Genomic DNA, 22,139 nt, shown 5'->3' with positions numbered 1-22,139 from the left:
TAACATAGCTCCACATTGAAAAGCATTTTGACTCCCAGAGCAATTCTTCCTCTTCTTCTGCCACTTCACCTTCATCTTCCCCCTCTTCCTCGTCTTCTTTTTCTTCTTCTTCTTCTTCATCTTCTTCTTCCTCTTCTTCTTCTTATTATTTTTCTTCCTCTTCCACCTCTTCTTCTTCATCTTCATCTTCTTCTTATTTTTCTCCCTCTTCTTTTTCTTCTTCTTCTATCCAGATGTTTTTCTTCATACTTCTCTAAAACAATTCCACATGGCCATTAGCAAATCAACCCTATGCAGCTCCACTCTCTACCTCTCTGTCTCTCCCTTCCTCTCTATCTTTACCTCTCTCTCTCTCTCTCTGTCTCTCTCTCTCTCTCTCTCCCTTCCTCTCTATCTCTACCTCTCTCTCTCTCTCTCTCTCTGTCTCTCTCTCTCTCTCTCTCTCTCTCTCTCTCTCTCTCTCTCTCCCTTCCTCTCTATCGCTACCTCTCTCTCTCTCTGTCTCTCTCTCTCTCTCCCTTCCTCTCTATCTCTACCTCTCTCTCTATGTGTGTCTCTCTCTCTACCTCTCTCTCTCTCTGTGTCTCTCTCTCTCTCTCTTCCTCTCACTCTCTCTTCCTCTCACTCTCTCATCCTCTCTCTCTCTCTCTTCCTCTCTCTCTCCCTTCCTCTCTCTCTCCCTTCCTCTCTATCTCTAACTCTCTCTCTATCTCTTTCTCTTTCTCTCTCTTCCTCTCTCTCTTCCTCTCTCTCTCCATCTCTCTCTTCCTTCCTCTCTATCTCTACCTCTCTCTCTCTACCTCTCTCTCTCTCTACCTCTCTCTCTCTCCCTTCCTTTCTATCTCTACCTCTCTCTCTCTTCCTCTCTCTCTCCCTTCATCTCTCTCTCTCCATTCCTCTCTATCTCTATCTCAAATCAAATCAAATCAAATCAAATTTATTTATATAGCCCTTCGTACATCAGCTGATATCTCAAAGTGCTGTACAGAAACCCAGCCTAAAACCCCAAACAGCAAGCAATGCAGGTGTAGAAGCACGGTGGCTAGGAAAAACTCCCTAGAAAGGCCAAAACCTAGGAAGAAACCTAGAGAGGAACCAGGCTATGTGGGGTGGCCAGTCCTCTTCTGGCTGTGCCGGGTGGAGATTATAACAGAACATGGCCAAGATGTTCAAATGTTCATAAATGACCAGCATGGTCGTATAATAATAAGGCAGAACAGTTGAAACTGGAGCAGCAGCACGGTCAGATGGACTGGGGACAGCAAGGAGTCATCATGTCAGGTAGTCCTGGGGCATGGTCCTAGGGCTCAGGTCCTCCGAGAGAGAGAAAGAAAGAGAGAAGGAGAGAATTAGAGAACGCACACTTAGATTCACACAGGACACCGAATAGGACAGGAGAAGTACTCCAGATATAACAAACTGACCCTAGCCCACCGACACATCTCTCTCTCTCTCTCTCTTCCTCCCTCTCTCTCTACCTCTCTTCCTCTCTTCCTCTCTCTCTCTTCCTCTCTCTCTCTTCCTCTCTCTCTCTCTTCCCCTCTCTCTCTCTACCTCTCTCTCTCTACCTCTCTCTCTACCTCTCTCCCTTCCTCTCTCTCTCTTCCTCTCTCTCTTCCTCTCCCTTCCTCTCTCTCCCTTCCTCTCTCTGTCGCTCTCTCTTCACCTCTCTCCATCTCTTCCTCTCTATCTCTTCCTCTCTCTTCCTCTCTCCCTTCCTCTCTCTCATTTTCTCTCTCTCCTTTTCTCTCTCTCCCTTCCACTCTCTTCCTTCCTCCATCTCTTCTTCTCTCTCTCTCGCTCTTCCTCTCTCTCCCTTCCACTCTCTCCCTTCCTCTCTCTCTCCTCTCTCTCTTCCTCTCTCCCTTCCTCTCTCTCCTTTTCTCTCTCTCCTTTTCTCTCTCTCCCTTCCACTCTCTTCCTTCCTCCATCTCTTCTTCTCTACCTCTCTCACTTCCTCTCTCTCTCTCTCTCTCTCTCTCTCTCTCTCTCTTCCTCCCTCTCTCTCTACCTCTCTTCCTCTCTCTCTCTTCCTCTCTCTCTCTCTTCCTCTCTCTCTCTACCTCTCTCTCTCTACCTCTCTCTCTACCTCTCTCCCTTCCTCTCTCTCTCTTCCTCTCTCTTCCTCTCCCTTCCTCTCTCTCCCTTCCTCTCTCTGTCACTCTCTCTTCACCTCTCTCCATCTCTTCCTCTCTATCTCTTCCTCTCTCTCTTCCTCTCTCTTCCTCTCTCCCTTCCTCTCTCTCCTTTTCTCTCTCTCCCTTCCACTCTCTTCCTTCCTCCATCTCTTCTTCTCTCTCTCTCTCGCTCTTCCTCTCTCTCCCATCCACTCTCTCCCTTCCTCTCTCTCTTCCTCTCTCTCACCCTCTCTCTCTCTCTTCCTCTCTTCCTTCCTCTCTCTCTACCTCTTTCTCTCTCTCTTGCTCTCTGTCTCTCACTCTTCCTCTCTCTTCCTCTCTCTCTCTTTGTCTCTCTCTCTCTCTCTCTCTCTCTCTCCCTCTCTCTCTCTCTCTCTCTCTCTCTCTCTCTCTCTCTCTCTCTCACTCTTCTTCTCTCTCTTCCTCTCTCTTCCTCTCTCTCTTCCTCTCTCACTTTCTCACTCTCTATTCCTCTCTTCCTTCCTCTCTCTCTTCCTCTATCGCTTCCTCTCTCTCCTTTCCTCTCTCTCTCTTCCTCTCTCTCTCTCTCTCTCTCGCTCTCTCTCTCGATCTTCCTCTATCTCCGTTCCACTCTCTCCCTTCCTCTCTCTCTTCCTCTCTCTATCTCTCTCTTCCTCTCTCTCGCTTCCTCTCTCTTCCTCCCTCTCTCTTCCTTTCTCTCTCTTCCTCTCTCCTTTCCTCTCGCTCTATCTCGCATCCTCTCTCCTTTCCTGTCGCTCTCTCTCTCTTCCTCCTTCTCCTCTCGCTCTCTCTCTATTTTGCTTCCTCTCTCTCTCTCTTTTCCTCTCTCTCCCTTACACTCGCTCCCTTCCTCTCCCTTCCTCTCTCTCGTCCTCTCTCCTTTCCTCTCTCTCTCTCGCTTCCTCTCCACCTCCCTCTCTCTCTCTTCCTCTCTCTCTTTCTCTCTTCCTTATTCTCTTCCTCGCTCTCACTTCCTCTCTCTTCCTCTCTCCCTTCCTCTCTTTCATTTCCTCTCTCTCTCTTCCTCTCTCTCCCTTCCTCTCTCTCTCTCTCTTTCACTTCCTCTCTCTCTCCCTTCCCCTCTCTCTTCCTCTCTCTCGCTTCCTCTCTCTCGCTTCCTCTCCCTTCCTCACTCTCTCTTCCTCTCCCCCTTCCTCTCTCTTCCTCTCTCCCTTCCTTTCTCTCTTCCTCTCTCCCTTCCTCTCTCTTCCTCTCTCCCTTCCTCTCTCTCTCTTCCTCTCTCTCTCGTCCCTCTCTCGTTCTCTAGTCCTGTGTTCATTAATGTTTCATGCTTGATGTTTACCTTGATAGGATATGCATATTGTATGGCAGGTTGGTGATGATCCAGGTCACATCACAAGACCTGAAGGTCACGTCTGACATGTCTGTATCATATCAATGATGTTTCTGAGACAGCATGACAGAGTAAACAAATAAATGCTTTAATTGTAAAGTTCACACATATCATACCGTATAGCAAATGATTCCACACGTCTCAACGGGAACACTATTTGAATTTCCATAGAATGTCAAGCTTCCCATTCAACCTTGGTGGGCTGCATTAGGAATTCACTTGCAGTCTGTGAGACGTGCCATGTCGTGGTTGGCGCAGCGGTCTAAGGAACTGCATCTCAGTCATAGAGGCATCACTACAGACCCTGGTTCGATCCTGGGCTGTATCACATCAGTCTGTGATCGGGATTTCCATAGGGCGGTGCACAACTTGCTCAGCATCGTACTGGTTAGGGAGGGTTTGGCTGAATGGGTAGGACGTCATTGTAAATAAGAATTTGTTCTTAACTGACTTGCCGAGTTAAATAAAGGTTCAATAAAAATAAATAAAATAATGTTGTGGTTGATGATGGATGATGATCAACCTCCTAGTTCCACTGCTCAAGGATGATCAACCTCCTAGTTCGACTTGTTCCACTGCTCAAGGATGATCAACCTCCTAGTTCTACGTGTCCCACTGTTCAAGGATGATCAACCTCCTAGTTCGACTTGTTCCACTGCTCAAGGATGATCAACCTCCTAGTTCTACGTGTTCCACTGCTCAAGGATGATCAACCTCCTAGTTCTACGTGTTCCAATGCTCAAGGATGATCAACCTCCTAGTTCGACTTGTTCCACTGCTCAAGGATGATCAACCTCCTAGTTCTACGTGTCCCACTGTTCAAGGATGATCAACCTCCTAGTTCGACTTGTTCCACTGCTCAAGGATGATCAACCTCCTAGTTCTACGTGTTCCACTGCTCAAGGATGATCAACCTCCTAGTTCGACTTGTTCCACTGCTCAAGGATGATCAACCTCCTAGTTCTACGTGTTCCACTGTTCAAGGATGATCAACCTCCTAGTTCGACTTGTTCCACTGCTCAAGGATGATCAACCTCCTAGTTCTACGTGTTCCACTGCTCAAGGATGATCAACCTCCTAGTTCTATGTGTTCCAATGCTCAAGGATGATCAACCTCCTAGTTCGACTTGTTCCACTGCTCAAGGATGATCAACCTCCTAGTTCTACGTGTTCCACTGTTCAAGGATGATCAACCTCCTGGTTCGACTTGTTCCACTGCTCAAGGATGATCAACCTCCTAGTTCTACGTGTTCCACTGCTCAAGGATGATCAACCTCCTAGTTCTACGTGTCCCACTGTTCAAGGATGATCAACCTCCTAGTTCGACTTGTTCCACTGCTCAAGGATGATCAACCTCCTAGTTCTACGTGTTCCACTGCTCAAGGATGATCAACCTCCTAGTTCGACTTGTTCCACTGCTCAAGGATGATCAACCTCCTAGTTCTACGTGTTCCACTGTTCAAGGATGATCAACCTCCTAGTTCGACTTGTTCCACTGCTCAAGGATGATCAACCTCCTAGTTCTACGTGTTCCACTGCTCAAGGATGATCAACCTCCTAGTTCTATGTGTTCCAATGCTCAAGGATGATCAACCTCCTAGTTCGACTTGTTCCACTGCTCAAGGATGATCAACCTCCTAGTTCTACGTGTTCCACTGTTCAAGGATGATCAACCTCCTGGTTCGACTTGTTCCACTGCTCAAGGATGATCAACCTCCTAGTTCTACGTGTTCCACTGCTCAAGGATGATCAACCTCCTAGTTCTACGTGTTCCACTGCTCAAGGATGATCAACCTCCTAGTTCTATGTGTTCCACTGCTCAAGGATGATCAACCTCCTAGTTCTACGTGTTCCACTGTTCAAGGATGATCAACCTCCTAGTTCGACTTGTTCCACTGCTCAAGGATGATCAACCTCCTAGTTCTACGTGTTCCACTGCTCAAGGATGATCAACCTCCTAGTTCTACGTGTTCCACTGCTCAAGGATGATCAACCTCCTAGTTCGACTTGTTCCACTGCTCAAGGATGATCAACCTCCTAGTTCTACGTGTTCCACTGTTCAAGGATGATCAACCTCCTAGTTCGACTTGTTCCACTGCTCAAGGATGATCAACCTCCTAGTTCTACGTGTTCCACTGTTCAAGGATGATCAACCTCCTAGTTCGACTTGTTCCACTGCTCAAGGATGATCAACCTCCTAGTTCTACGCGTTAAACCGTTCAAGGATAATCAACCTCCTAGTTCTACTTGTTCCACTGCTCAAGGATGATCAACCTCCTAGTTCTACGTGTTAAACTGTTCAAGGATGATCAACCTCCTAGTTCTACGTGTTAAACTGTTCAAGGATAATCAACCTCCTAGTTCGACTTGTTCCACTGCTCACGGACGATCAGGTGTTTTCCCCCATTGATTTCTAATCAGGAACTACATTTAGAATTGTGCAGATGGTGGGGCTGTCTGTCTAATGTCATACAAAAGGGGTTTTGCTTTTCCTTTATAAAATGTGTCAATATAGTATATTGTACGCAACCATTCAGTTCCTGCGTTGAATACTAACGTGTTGGAGTACATTTCCACTTAGTTTGAACCTCTTCTAACTCAGTATTCAGTGCTCAACACAGCCACTCCAGTAGTTTGATGGAAATCATTTAGGCTTCTTATAGGTGATTCCTTCAAGAAAGTGTTGAATCGCTTATACTGCATCTGGCTGATACTCATAATTTAAGATGCTTCAGGGGGTAAGCTATTTGATGTCGATATACTTGGTCAGTGAGAGCTCTCTCTCCCTCTCCCTCTTCTTCCCTCTCTCTCTCCTTCCCTCTCGCTCTCCTCCCCTCTCTTCATCTGTCCCCCTCTCTCTCCCTCTCCCTCTCCCTCTTCTTCCCTCTCTCTCTCTCTTTCCTTCCCTCTCGCTCTCCTCCCCTCTCACTCTCTCCTCCCCTCTCTCTCCTCCCCTCTCCCTCTTCTTCCCTCTCTCTCTCCTCCTCTCTCTCTCCTCCCCTATCTCTTCATCTGTCCCCCTCTCTCTTCTCTAATGCTGTCTGATACATCTGCTGCTCTCCTCTCCTCTTGGCTCGAAAAATCACTTTGTCACATAGCGACGCATCATTTCACATGCTACATTTTTTAAAAGTGGAACTGAAAATCCTTTCTGAGCACGCAATATCCATTAGGGGGGAAATTATTCATGTGAATCGTCTGCATTATTTAAAGGTTGATGAAGAGAAATACCAGGTCCTATCCATCACCATTGTAAATCCCCCCAATACCTCCCTGGGTTTACCGTAAGGTTTGTCTCAAATGGCACCCTATTCCTTATGGGCCACATGGTCAGAAGTAGTGCACCCTATTCCCTATGGGCCATATGGTCAAAAGTAGTGCACCCTATTCCCTATGGGCCATATGGTCAAAAGTAGCCCATTATACCGAGCAGAGTGTCATTTGGGATGCAGCGGTCAAAGGCACTGCATCGCAGTGCTAGGGGCGTCACTACAGACCCTGGTTCGATTCCAGGCTGTATCACAACTGGACGTGATTGGGAGGCCCATAGCGCGGCGCACAATTGGCCCAGCATCGCCCGGGTTAGGGTTTGGCCGGGGTAGGCCGCCATTGTAAATAAGAATTTGTTCTTAACTGACTTGCCAGTGTAAAATAAATGATAAATTAATCAATAAAATGTGGGTCTCGTGTGGCTTCAGAGGACATGGGTGAGAGATGACTGTCGATCACACGTTAATGGGATTACAAAGTACCTTCGTGGAACTAACACTGATACAAGATGCCGTTCGGGGAGATCCTATAACTCATCTCTTGAGATATGGAATACTAATGTAGTAACACCTGCTGCTGTCTTAGGTGTGGAATTATAACACCACCGTGGCTGGTGGCTGGTGGCTGATGGCTGGTGGCTGGTGGCTGGTGTCTGGTGCCTGTGGTCTGGTGCCTGGTGTCTGGTGCCTGTGGTCTGGTGCCTGGTGTCTGGTGCCTGTGGTCTGGTGCCTGATGTATGGTGCCTGTGGTCTGGTGCCTGGTGTCTGGTGCCTGTGGACTGGTGCCTGTGGTCTGGTGCCTGGTGTCTGGTGCCTGTGGTCTGATGCATGTGGTCTGGTGCCTGTGGCCTGGTGCCTGGTGTCTGGTGCCTGGTGTCTGGTGCCTGTGGTCTAGTGCCTGGTGTCTGGTGCCTGTGGTCTGGTGCCCGGTGTCTGGTGCATGTGGTCTGGTGCCTGGTGTCTGGTGCCTGGTGTCTGGTGCCTGTGGTCTGGTGCCTGGTGCCTGGTGTCTGGTGCCTGGTGTCTGGTGCCTGTGGTATGGTGCCTGGTGCCTGGTGCCTGGTGCATGTGGTCTGGTGCCTGTGGTATGGTGCCTGTGGTCTGGTGCCTGTGGTCTGGTGTCTGGTGCCAGGTGTCTGGTACCTGGTGCCTGTGGTCTGGTGCCTGTGGTATGGTGCATGTGGTCTGGTGCCTGGTGTCTGGTGCCTGTGGTCTGGTGCCTGGTGTCTGATGCATGTGGTCTGGTGCCTGTGGTCTGGTGCCTGTGGTCTGGTGCCTGTGGTCTGGTGCCTGGTGTCTGGTGCCTGTGGTCGGGTGCCTGTGGTCTGGTGCCTGGTGTCTGGTGCCTGGTGTCTGGTGTCTGGTGCCTGTGGTCTGGTGCCTGATGTCTGGTGCCTGGTGTCTGGTGCCTGGTGTCTGGTGCCTGGTGTCTGGTGCCTGTGGTCTGGTGCCTGGTGTCTGGTGCCTGTGGTCTGGCGCCTGTGGTCTGGTGCCTGTGGTCTGGTGCCTGTGGTCTGGTGCATGGGGTCTGGTGCCTGATGTATGGTGCCTGGTGTCTGGTGCCTGGTGTCTGGTGCCTGGTGTCTGGTGTCTGGTGTCTGGTGCCTGTGGTCTGGTGCCTGATGTCTGGTGCCTGGTGTCTGGTGCCTGGTGTCTGGTGCCTGTGGTCTGGTGTCTGGTGCCTGTGGTCTTCACCCCAGATCATGGATGTATTTATTGATTTATTTAACCTTTTTTTAACGAGGAGAGCCAGTTAAGAACAAATTCTTATTTACAATGACGGTCTTCCCCCCCTGGGCTGAACCCGGACCAATTGCGCCCTATGGGACTCCCAATCAAGGCCGGATGTGATATGGACTTTATTCGAACCTGAAACATACAGTAGTCCTATCTTCAATACCAAACATAATAACACTGCTGGGACAATTTGAAGTTGGAGTGACCAGAATGCTCTGCAGTCCAACAAACTGATCTCCTGTTGTAATGAGGGTGAATGAACGATACTGAGAAATATTGATCTACTTGCAAAACAACCTGCTTTACAATAACCAGATGAATAATCCAGCTAGATGTTCTGTGCCTGTGTGCTGGGTAGATATGTTACTCTTTCTCTGAACATAGAGATACAGAGAACAGAGAGATACAGAGATCAGAGAGATACAGAGAACAGAGAGATACAGAGAACAGAGAGATACAGAGAACAGAGAGATACAGAGAACAGAGAGATACAGAGAACAGAGAGATACAGAGAACAGAGAGATACAGAGAGCAGAGAGATACAGAGAACAGAGAGATACAGAGAACAGAGAGATACAGAGAACAGAGAGATACAGAGAACAGAGAGATACAGAGAACAGAGAGATACAGAGAACAGAGAGATACAGAGAACAGAGAGATACAGAGAGCAGAGAGATACAGAGAACAGAGAGATATAGAGAACAGAGAGATACAGAGAACAGATAGATACAGAGAACAGAGAGATACAGAGAGCAGATAGATACAGAGAACAGAGAGATACAGAGAACAGAGAGATACAGAGAACAGAGAGATACAGAGAACAGAGAGATACAGAGAACAGAGAGATATAGAGAACAGAGAGATACTAAACAGAGAGATACAGAGAACAGAGAGATACAGAGAACAGAGAGATACAGAGAGCAGAGAGATACAGAGACAAGAGAGATATAGAGAACAGAGAGATATAGAGAACAGAGAGATACAGAGAACAGATAGATACAGAGAACAGAGAGATACAGAGAACAGAGAGATACAGAGAACAGAGAGATACAGAGAACAGAGAGATACAGAGAACAGAGAGATATAGAGAATAGAGAGATATAGAGAATAGAGAGATAGAGAGAACAGAGAGATATAGAGAATAGAGAGATAGAGAACAGAGAGATACTAAACAGAGATATACAGAACAGAGAGATATAGAGATACGTACCAGAGAGATACAAAGAACAGGGAGATATAGAGAACACAGAGATAAAGAGAATAGACAGATATAGAGTACAGAGAGATGTGGAGAACTGAGAGATAGAGAGAACAAAGAGATACATAACTGAGAGATATAGAGAACAAAGAGATACATAACTGAGAGATATAGAGAACAAAGAGATACATAACAGAGAGATATAGAGAGAGATATAACCATTTGTACATTGTTAAAACACTGTATATATATAATATGACATTTCGATTGTCTTTATTGTTTTGAAACTTCTGTATGTGTAATGTTTACTGTTAATTTTTATTGTTTATTTCACTTTATATATTCACTTTATTTATTGTCTACCTCACTTGCTTTGACAATGTTAACACATGTTTCCCATCCCCCTATAAAGCCCCTTGAATTGAATTGAATTGAATTGAATATAGAGAACAGATATGTAGAGAACTGAGAGATGTAGAGAACAGTGAGTAATAGAGAACAGAGATATACATAACAGAGAGATGTAGAGAACAGAGAGATTCATAACAGAGAGATGTAGAGAACCGTGAGTAATAGAGAACAGAGAGATTCATAACAGAGAGATGTAGAGAACCGTGAGTAATAGAGAACAGAGAGATTCATAACAGAGAGATGTAGAGAACCGTGAGTAATAGAGAACAGAGAGATTCATAACAGAGAGATGTAGAGAACCGTGAGTAATAGAGAACAGAGAGATTCATAACAGAGAGATGTAGAGAACCATGAGTAATAGAGAACAGAGAGATTCATAACAGAGAGATGTAGAGAACAGTGAGTAATAGAGAACAGAGAGATTCATAACAGAGAGATGTAGAGAACCGTGAGTAATAGAGAACAGAGAGATTCATAACAGAGAGATGTAGAGAACAGTGAGTAATAGAGAACAGAGAGATTCATAACAGAGAGATGTAGAGAACAGTGAGATACATAACAGAGAGATGATGAACAGAGAGATATAGAGAACAGAGAGATTCATAACAGAGAGATGTAGAGAACCGTGAGTAATAGAGAACAGAGAGATTCATAACAGAGAGATGTAGAGAACCGTGAGTAATAGAGAACAGAGAGATTCATAACAGAGAGATGTAGAGAACCGTGAGTAATAGAGAACAGAGAGATTCATAACAGAGAGATGTAGAGAACCGTGAGTAATAGAGAACAGAGAGATTCATAACAGAGAGATGTAGAGAACCATGAGTAATAGAGAACAGAGAGATTCATAACAGAGAGATGTAGAGAACCGTGAGTAATAGAGAACAGAGAGATTCATAACAGAGAGATGTAGAGAACAGTGAGTAATAGAGAACAGAGAGATTCATAACAGAGAGATGTAGAGAACAGTGAGATACATAACAGAGAGATGATGAACAGAGAGATATAGAGAACAGAGAGATTCATAACAGAGAGATGTAGAGAACCGTGAGTAATAGAGAACAGAGAGATTCATAACAGAGAGATGTAGAGAACCGTGAGTAATAGAGAACAGAGAGATTCATAACAGAGACATGTAGAGAACAGTGAGATTCATAACAGAGAGATGTAGAGAACAGTGAGATACATAACAGAGAGATGATGAACAGAGAGATATAGAGAACAGAGATGTAGAGAACAGAGAGATGTAACAAACAGAGTGATAAAGAGAACCGTGAGATTTAGAGAACAGAGAGATTCATAACAGAGAGATAGAGAGATACATAATCAAGATATATAGAGAACAGAGAGATCTAGAATAAAGAGAGATACATAACAGAGAAATACAGAACATAGATATAGAGAACCGTGAGATATAGAGAAGAGAGAAACATGACAGAATGATATAGAGAATAGGGAGATACTAAACAGGATATAAAGAACAGAGAGACATAGAGAACATAGAGAAACATAACAGTGAGATACAGAGAAATGGAAAACAAAGAGCTACTGAGAACAGAGAGATACATAACAGAGAGATATAGAGAACAGAGTGATGTAGAGAACAGAGTGATGTAGAGAACAGAGAGATGTAGAGAACAGAGAGATATAGAGAACAGAGAGATGTAGAGAACAGAGAGATATAGAGAACAGAGAGATGTAGAGAACAGAGATGTACATAACAGAGAGATATAGAGAACAGAGATGTACATAACAGAGAGATACATAACAGAGAGATGCATAACAGAGAGATATAGAGAACAGAGAGATGTATAGAACAGAGATGTACATAACAGAGAGATATAGAGAACAGAGTGATGTAGAGAACAGAGATGTACATAACAGAGAGATATAGAGAACAGAGAGATATAGAGAACAGAGAGATATAGAGAACAGAGTGATGTAGAGAACAGAGAGATGTAGAGAACAGAGAGATGTAGAGAACAGAGAGATGTAGAGAACAGAGAGATATAGAGAACAGAGAGATGTAGAGAACAGAGATGTACATAACAGAGAGATACATAACAGAGAGATATAGAGAACAGAGCGATGTAGAGAACAGAGATATACATGACAGAGAGATACATAACATAGAGATATAGAGAACAGAGAGATGTAGAGAACAGAGATATACATAACAGAGAGATACATAACAGAGAGATATAGAGAACAGAGAGATGTAGAGAACAGAGATATACATAACAGAGAGATACATAACAGAGAGATATAGAGAACAGAGAGATGTAGAGAACAGAGAGATACATAACAGGGAGATACATAACAGAGAGATATAGAGAACAGAGAGATGTAGAGAACAGAGAGATGTAGAGAACAGAGATATACATAACAGAGAGATATAGAGAACACATAGATATAGAGAACATCGACATACAGAGAACAGAGAGAGAACAGAGAACAGAGCGAGATAAAGAACAGCGATATATACAGAACAGAGAGATAGAGAACAGAGAGATAACAGAGAACAGAGAGAGATAAAGAACAGTGATATATACAGAACAGAGAGATATAGAACAGAGAGATAACAGAGAACAGAGAGAGATAAAGAACAGTGATATATACAGAACAGAGAGATAGAGAACAGAGAGATAACAGAGAACAGAGAGAGATAAAGAACAGTGATATATACAGAACAGAGAGATAGAGAACAGAGAGAAATAGAGAAAGGAGAGCAGATGGAGCCTTTGCAGGTGGGAGATGCTAGCTTCTGTTCAGTGGAGAGCAGAGCTGGAGCACAAACACACAAACACACACACACACACACACACAACCAGACACAAACACACACACAGAGACACACACACACACACACACACACACACAACCAGACACACACACACACACACACACACACAACCAGACACAAACACACACACAGAGACACACACACACACACACACAACCAGACACAAACACACACACACAGAGACACACACACACACACACACAACCAGACACAAACACACACACAGAGACACACACACACACACACACAACCAGACACACACACACACACACAACCAGACACACGCACACACACACAACCAGACACACACACACACACACACACACACACAACCAGACACACACACACACACACAACCAGACACACACACACACACACACAACCACACACACACACACACACACACACACAACCAGACACACACACACACACACAGAAGTTTGTCTGCCTACCCCAGCCTCGTGGTAGTCCTGATACCGCTGTTTGAGGGTGATAAATGGCGTTGTGAAGACAACGCTAATCAAGTTGCGTCCCAAATCCCATCATTTTCCCTGTATAGTGTACTACTTTTGACCAGAGCCCATGAGTACGGTGCCATTTGGGACACATTCCAGGTTTACGGTTCAACACTTTGGTGTCCACTGGATCCACATGTAATTATCTCGCTCAATTTGGCTTCAACACTAAAAATATATTTTAATAAAATCTTCATAAAGTTGTTATGGGCCCATAATGATCTAGAGCTGGACGTTTATACTGTGTGTGTGTGTGTGTGTGTGTGTGTGTGTGTGTGTGTGTGTGTGTGTGTGTGTGTGTGTGTGTGTGTGTGTGTGTGTGTGTGTGTGTGTGTGTGTGTGTGTGTGTGTGTGTGTGTGTGTGTGTGTGTGTGTGTGTGTGTGTGTGTGTGTGTGTGTGTGTGTGTGTGTGTGCTGTAAACAAGGAATCACTACACTACCAAACCTCAGCACCACTACACTACCAAACATCAGCATCACTACACCATCTACCAAACCTCAGCATCACTACACTACCAGACCTCAGCATCACTACACCATCTAACAAACCTCATAATCACTATACATTCTAACAAACCTCAGCATCATTCTTACCATCTACCAAACCTCAGAATCACTACACAATCTACCAAAACTCAGCGTCACTACACTATCAAACCTCAGCATCACTACACCATCTAACAAACCTCATAATCACTATACATTCGAACAAACCTCAGCATCATTATTACCATCTACCAAACCTCAGCATCACTACACAATCTACCAAACCTCAGCATCACTGCACTACCAAACCTCAGCATCACTACAGCATCTAACAAACCTCATAATCACTATACATTCGAACAAACCTCAGCATCATTATTACCATCTACCAAACCTCAGCATCACTACACAATCTACCAAACCTCAGCATCACTACACTACCAAACCTCAGCATCACTACACCATCTACCAAACCTCAGGATCACTACACAATCTACCAAACCTCAGCACCGCTACACTACCAAACCTCAGCATCACTACACCATCTAACAAATCTCAAAATCACTATACATTCTAACAAACCTCAGCATCATTATTACCATCTACCAAACCTCAGCATCACTATAAATTCTAACAAACCACAGCATCATTATTACCATCTGCCAAACCTCAAAGTCACTACACAATCTACCAAAACTCAGCATCACTCCACTTCCAAACCTCAGCATCACTACCCCATCTCACAAACCTCAAACCTCAGCATCTCTAATAAACATCAGCATCACTATTACCATATAGCAAACCTCATCATCTCTACCAAACCTCAGCATCACTATTACCATCTAACAAACCCCAGCATAACTATACCATCTAACAAACCTCAGCATCACTACAGCATCTAACAAACCTCATAATCACTATACATTCGAACAAACCTCAGCATCATTATTACCATCTACCAAACATCAGCATCACTACACTACCAAATCTCAGCATCACTACACCATCTAACAAACCTCATAATCACTATACATTCTAACAAACCTCAGCATCATTATTACCATCTACCAAACCTCAGAATCACTACACAATCTACCAAAACTCAGCGTCACTACACTATCAAACCTCAGCATCACTACACCATCTAACAAACCTCATAATCACTATAAAATTCGAACAAACCTCAGCATCATTATTACCATCTACCAAACCTCAGCATCATTATTACCATCTACCAAACCTCAGCATCACTACAGCATCTAACAAACCTCATAATCACTATACATTCGAACAAACCTCAGCATCATTATTACCATCTACCAAACCTCAGCATCACTACACTACCAAACCTCAGCATCACTACACCATCTACCAAACCTCAGGATCACTACACCATCTACCAAACCTCAGCATCACTACCCCATCTCACAAACCTCAAACCTCAGCATCTCTAATAAACATCAGCATCACTATTACCATATAACAAACCTCATCATCTCTACCAAACCTCAGCATCACTATTACCATCTAACAAACCCCAGCATAACTATACCATCTAACAAACCTCAGCATCATTATACCATCTAACAAATCTCATTATCCCTACACCATCTAACATACCTCAGCATCATTATACCATCTACCAAACCCTCAGCATCACTACACAATCTACCAAACCTCAGCATCACTACACTACCAAACCTCAGCATCACTACACCATCTACCAAACCTCAGGATCACTACACAATCTACCTAACCTCAGCATCACTACACAATCTACCAAACCTCAGCACCGCTACACTACCAAACCTCAGCATCACTACACCATCTAACAAATCTCAAAATCACTATACATTCTAACAAACCTCAGCATCATTATTACCATCTACCAAACCTCAGCATCACTATAAATTCTAACAAACCTCTGCATCATTATTACCATCTGCCAAACCTCAAAATCACTACACAATCTACCAAAACTCAGCATCACTCCACTTCCAAACCTCAGCATCACTACCCCATCTCACAAACCTCAAACCTCAGCATCTCTAATAAACATCAGCATCGCTATTACCATATAACAAACCTCATCATCTCTACCAAACCTCAGCATCACTATTACCATCTAACAAACCCCAGCATAACTATACCATCTAACAAACCTCAGCATCATTATACCATCTAACAAATCTCATTATCCCTACACCATCTAACAAACCTCAGCATCATTATTACCATCTACCAAACCTCAGCATCACTACACAATCTACCAAACCTCAGCATCACTACACTACCAAACCTCAGCATCACTATTACCAACTAACAAACCCCAGCATAACTATACCATCTAACAAACCTCAGCATCACTACAGCATCTAACAAACCTCATAATCACTATACATTCGAACAAACCTCAGCATCATTATTACGATCTACCAATCCTCAGCATCACTACACTACCAAACCTCAGCATCACTACACCATCTAACAAACCTCATAATCACTATACATTCTAACAAACCTCAGCATCATTATTATCATCTACCAAACCTCAGAATCACTACACAATCTACCAAAACTCAGCGTCACTACACTATCAAACCTCAGCATCACTACACCATCTAACAAACCTCATAATCACTATACATTCGAACAAACCTCAGCAACATTATTACCATCTACCAAACCTCAGCATCACTACACCATCTAACAAACCTCATAATCACTATACAATCTACCAAACCTCAGCATCACTGCACTACCAAACCTCAGCATCACTACACCATCTAACAAATCTTAAAATCACTATACATTCTAACAAACCTCAGCATCATTATTACCATCTACCAAACCTCAGCATCACTATAAATTCTAACAAACCTCATCATCTCTACCAAACCTCAGCATCACTATTACCATCTAACAAACCCCAGCATAACTATACCATCTAACAAACCTCAGCATCACTACAGCATCTAACAAACCTCATAATCACTATACATTCGAACAAACCTCAGCATCATTATTACGATCTACCAAACCTCAGAATCACTACACAATCTACCAAAACTCAGCGTCACTACACTATCAAACCTCAGCATCACACCACCATCTAACAAACCTCATAATCACTATACATTCGAACAAACCTCAGCAACATTATTACCATCTACCAAACCTCAGCATCACTACACCATCTAACAAACCTCATAATCACTATACAATCTACCAAACCTCAGCATCACTGCACTACCAAACCTCAGCATCACTACAGCATCTAACAAACCTCATAATCACTATACATTCGAACAAACCTCAGCATCATTATTACCATCTACCAAACCTCAGCATCACTACACAATCTACCAAACCTCAGCATCACTACACTACCAAACCTCAGCATCACTACACCATCTACCAAACCTCAGGATCACTACACAATCTACCAAAACTCAGCATCACTCCACTTCCAAACCTCAGCATCACTACCCCATCTCACAAAACTCAAACCTCAGCATCTCTAATAAACATCAGCATCACTATTACCATATAACAAACCTCATCATCTCTACCAAACCTCAGCATCACTATTACCATCTAACAAACCCCAGCATAACTATACCTTCTAACAAACCTCAGCATCACTACAGCATCTAACAAACATCATAATCACTATACATTCGAACAAACCTCAGCATCATTATTACCATCTACCAAACCTCAGCATCACTACACCATCTAACAAACCTCATAATCACTATACATTCGAACAAACCTCAGCATCATTATTACCATCTACCAAACCTCAGCATCATTATTACCATCTACCAAACCTCAGCATCACTACACAATCTACCAAACCTCAGCATCACTGCACTACCAAACCTCAGCATCACTACAGCATCTAACAAACCTCATAATCACTATACATTCGAACAAACCTCAGCATCATTATTACCATCTACCAAACCTCAGCATCACTACACAATCTACCAAACCTCAGCATCACTACACTACCAAACCTCAGCATCACTACACCATATACCAAACCTCAGGATCACTACACAATCTACCTAACCTCAGCATCACTACACAATCTACCAAACCTCAGCACGTCTACACTACCAAACCTCAGCATCACTACACCATCTAACAAATCTCAAAATCACTATACATTCTAACAAACCTCAGCATCATTATTACCATCTACCAAACCTCAGCATCACTATAAATTCTAACAAACCTCAGCATCATTATTACCATCTGCCAAACCTCAAAATCACTACACAATCTACCAAAACTCAGCATCACTCCACTTCCAAACCTCAGCATCACTACCCCATCTCACAAACCTCAAACCTCAGCATCTCTAATAAACATCAGCATCACTATTACCATATAACAAACCTCATCATCTCTACCAAACCTCAGCATCACTATTACCATCTAACAAACCCCAGCATAACTATACCATCTAACAAACCTCAGCATCACTACAGCATCTAACAAACCTCATAATCACTATACATTCGAACAAACCTCAGCATCATTATTACCATCTACCAAACCTCAGCATCACTACACTACCAAACCTCAGCATCACTACACCATCTAACAAACCTCATAATCACTATACATTCTAACAAACCTCAGCATCATTATTACCATCTACCAAACCTCAGAATCACTACACAATCTACCAAAACTCAGCGTCACTACACTATCAAACCTCAGCATCACTACACCATCTAACAAACCTCATAATCACTATACATTCGAACAAACCTCAGCATCATTATTACCATCTACCAAACCTCAGCATCATTATTACCATCTACCAAACCTCAGCATCACTACACAATCTACCAAACCTCAGCATCACTGCACTACCAAACCTCAGCATCACTACAGCATCTAACAAACCTCATAATCACTATACATTCGAACAAACCTCAGCATCATTATTACCATCTACCAAACCTCAGCATCACTACACTACCAAACCTCAGCATCACTACACCATCTAACAAACCTCATAATCACTATACATTCTAACAAACCTCAGCATCATTATTACCATCTACCAAACCTCAGAATCACTACACAATCTACCAAAACTCAGTGTCACTACACTATCAAACCTCAGCATCACTACACCATCTAACAAACCTCATAATCACTATACATTCGAACAAACCTCAGCATCATTATTACCATCTACCAAACCTCAGCATCATTATTACCATCTACCAAACCTCAGCATCACTACACAATCTACCAAACCTCAGCATCACTGCACTACCAAACCTCAGCATCACTACACCATCTAACAAATCTCAAAATCACTATACATTCTAACAAACCTCAGCATCATTATTACCATCTACCAAACCTCAGCATCACTATAAATTCTAACAAACCTCATCATCTCTACCAAACCTCAGCATCACTATTACCATCTAACAAACCCCAGCATAACTATACCATCTAACAAACCTCAGCATCACTACAGCATCTAACAAACCTCATAATCACTATACATTCGAACAAACCTCAGCATCATTATTACCATCTACCAAACCCCAGCATCACTACACAATCTACCAAACCTCAGCATCACTACACTACCAAACCTCAGCATCACTACACCATCTACCAAACCTCAGGATCACTACACAATCTACCTAACCTCAGCATCACTACACAATCTACCAAACCTCAGCACCGCTACACTACCAAACCTCAGCATCACTACACCATCTAACAAATCTCAAAATCACTATACATTCTAACAAACCTCAGCATCATTATTACCATCTACCAAACCTCAGCATCACTATAAATTCTAACAAACCTCAGCATCATTATTACCATCTGCCAAACCTCAAAATCACTACACAATCTACCAAAACTCAGCATCACTCCACTTCCAAACCTCAGCATCACTACCCCATCTCACAAACCTCAAACCTCAGCATCTCTAATAAACATCAGCATCACTATTACCATATAACAAACCTCATCATCTCTACCAAACCTCAGCATCACTATTACCATCTAACAAACCCCAGCATAACTATACCATCTAACAAACCTCAGCATCACTACAGCATCTAACAAACCTCATAATCACTATACATTCGAACAAACCTCAGCATCATTATTACCATCTACCAAACCTCAGCATCACTACACTACCAAACCTCAGCATCACTACACCATCTAACAAACCTCATAATCACTATACATTCTAACAAACCTCAGCATCATTATTACCATCTACCAAACCTCAGAATCACTACACAATCTACCAAAACTCAGCGTCACTACACTATCAAACCTCAGCATCACTACACCATCTAACAAACCTCATAATCACTATACATTCGAACAAACCTCAGCATCATTATTACCATCTACCAAACCTCAGCATCACTACACTACCAAACCTCAGCATCACTACACCATCTACCAAACCTCAGGATCACTCCACTTCCAAACCTCAGCATCACTACCCCATCTCACAAACCTCAGACCTCAGCATCTCTAATAAACATCAGCATCACTATTACCATATAACAAACCTCATCATCTCTACCAAACCTCAGCATCACTATTACCATCTAACAAACCCCAGCATAACTATACCATCTAACAAACCTCAGCATCATTATACCATCTAACAAATCTCATTATCCCTACACCATCTAACATACCTCAGCATCATTATACCATCTACCAAACCTCAGCATCACTACACAATCTACCAAACCTCAGCATCACTACACTACCAAACCTCAGCATCACTACACCATCTACCAAACCTCAGGATCACTACACAATCTACCTAACCTCAGCATCACTACACAATCTACCAAACCTCAGCACCGCTACACTACCAAACCTCAGCATCACTACACCATCTAACAAATCTCAAAATCACTATACATTCTAACAAACCTCAGCATCATTATTACCATCTACCAAACCTCAGCATCACTATAAATTCTAACAAACCTCAGCATCATTATTACCATCTGCCAAACCTCAAAATCACTACACAATCTACCAAAACTCAGCATCACTCCACTTCCAAACCTCAGCATCACTACCCCATCTCACAAACCTCAAACCTCAGCATCTCTAATAAACATCAGCATCACTATTACCATATAACAAACCTCATCATCTCTACCAAACCGCAGCATCACTATTACCATCTAACAAACCCCAGCATAACTATACCATCTAACAAACCTCAGCATCATTATACCATCTAACAAATCTCATTATCCCTACACCATCTAACAAACCTCAGCATCATTATTACCATCTACCAAACCTCAGCATCACTACACAATCTACCAAACCTCAGCATCACTACACTACCAAACCTCAGCATCACTACACCATCTACCAAACCTCAGGATCACTACACAATCTACCTAACCTCAGCATCACTACACAATCTACCAAACCTCAGCACCGCTACACTACCAAACCTCAGCATCACTACACCATCTAACAAATCTCAAAATCACTATACATTCTAACAAACCTCAGCATCATTATTACCATCTACCAAACCTCAGCATCACTATAAATTCTAACAAACCTCAGCATCATTATTACCATCTGCCAAACCTCAAAATCACTACACAATCTACCAAAACTCAGCATCACTCCACTTCCAAACCTCAGCATCACTACCCCATCTCACAAACCTCAAACCTCAGCATCTCTAATAAACATCAGCATCACTATTACCATATAACAAACCTCATCATCTCTACCAAACCTCAGCATCACTATTACCATCTAACAAACCCCAGCATAACTATACCATAGAATTACAACCCACAAACTACTCAAGGAATATGGCTACCTAAATATGGTCCCCAATCAGAGACAACGATAATGATTGAGAACCAATCTAGGCAACCATAGACATATAAACACCTAGACTTACAAAACCCTCTAGACATACAAAAACCCCTAGACAATACAAAAACTAAACAAACCACCCTTGTCACACCCTGACCTAACCAAAATAATAAAGAAAACAAAGATAACTAAGGTGGAATGAAAGGTCATGTCTACTCTATGGGAAACTCCTGTAGGAGGAAGTTACCTCTAATCATTCTTTGTGTCAGTTCAAATGGATTGGTTTCTTTTGTACTTTAAAGGGGAAAAAATGTTTTTATCCTGTTTTTCTTCTTAACTGTAATATCAAATTATGACTACAG

Source organism: Oncorhynchus kisutch, linkage group LG19 (assembly GCF_002021735.2).
Source record: "Oncorhynchus kisutch isolate 150728-3 linkage group LG19, Okis_V2, whole genome shotgun sequence".
Lineage (NCBI taxonomy): Eukaryota > Metazoa > Chordata > Actinopteri > Salmoniformes > Salmonidae > Oncorhynchus > Oncorhynchus kisutch.
The sequence above is the reverse complement of the archived record's forward strand: the minus strand, read 5'-3'. Positions refer to the sequence as shown.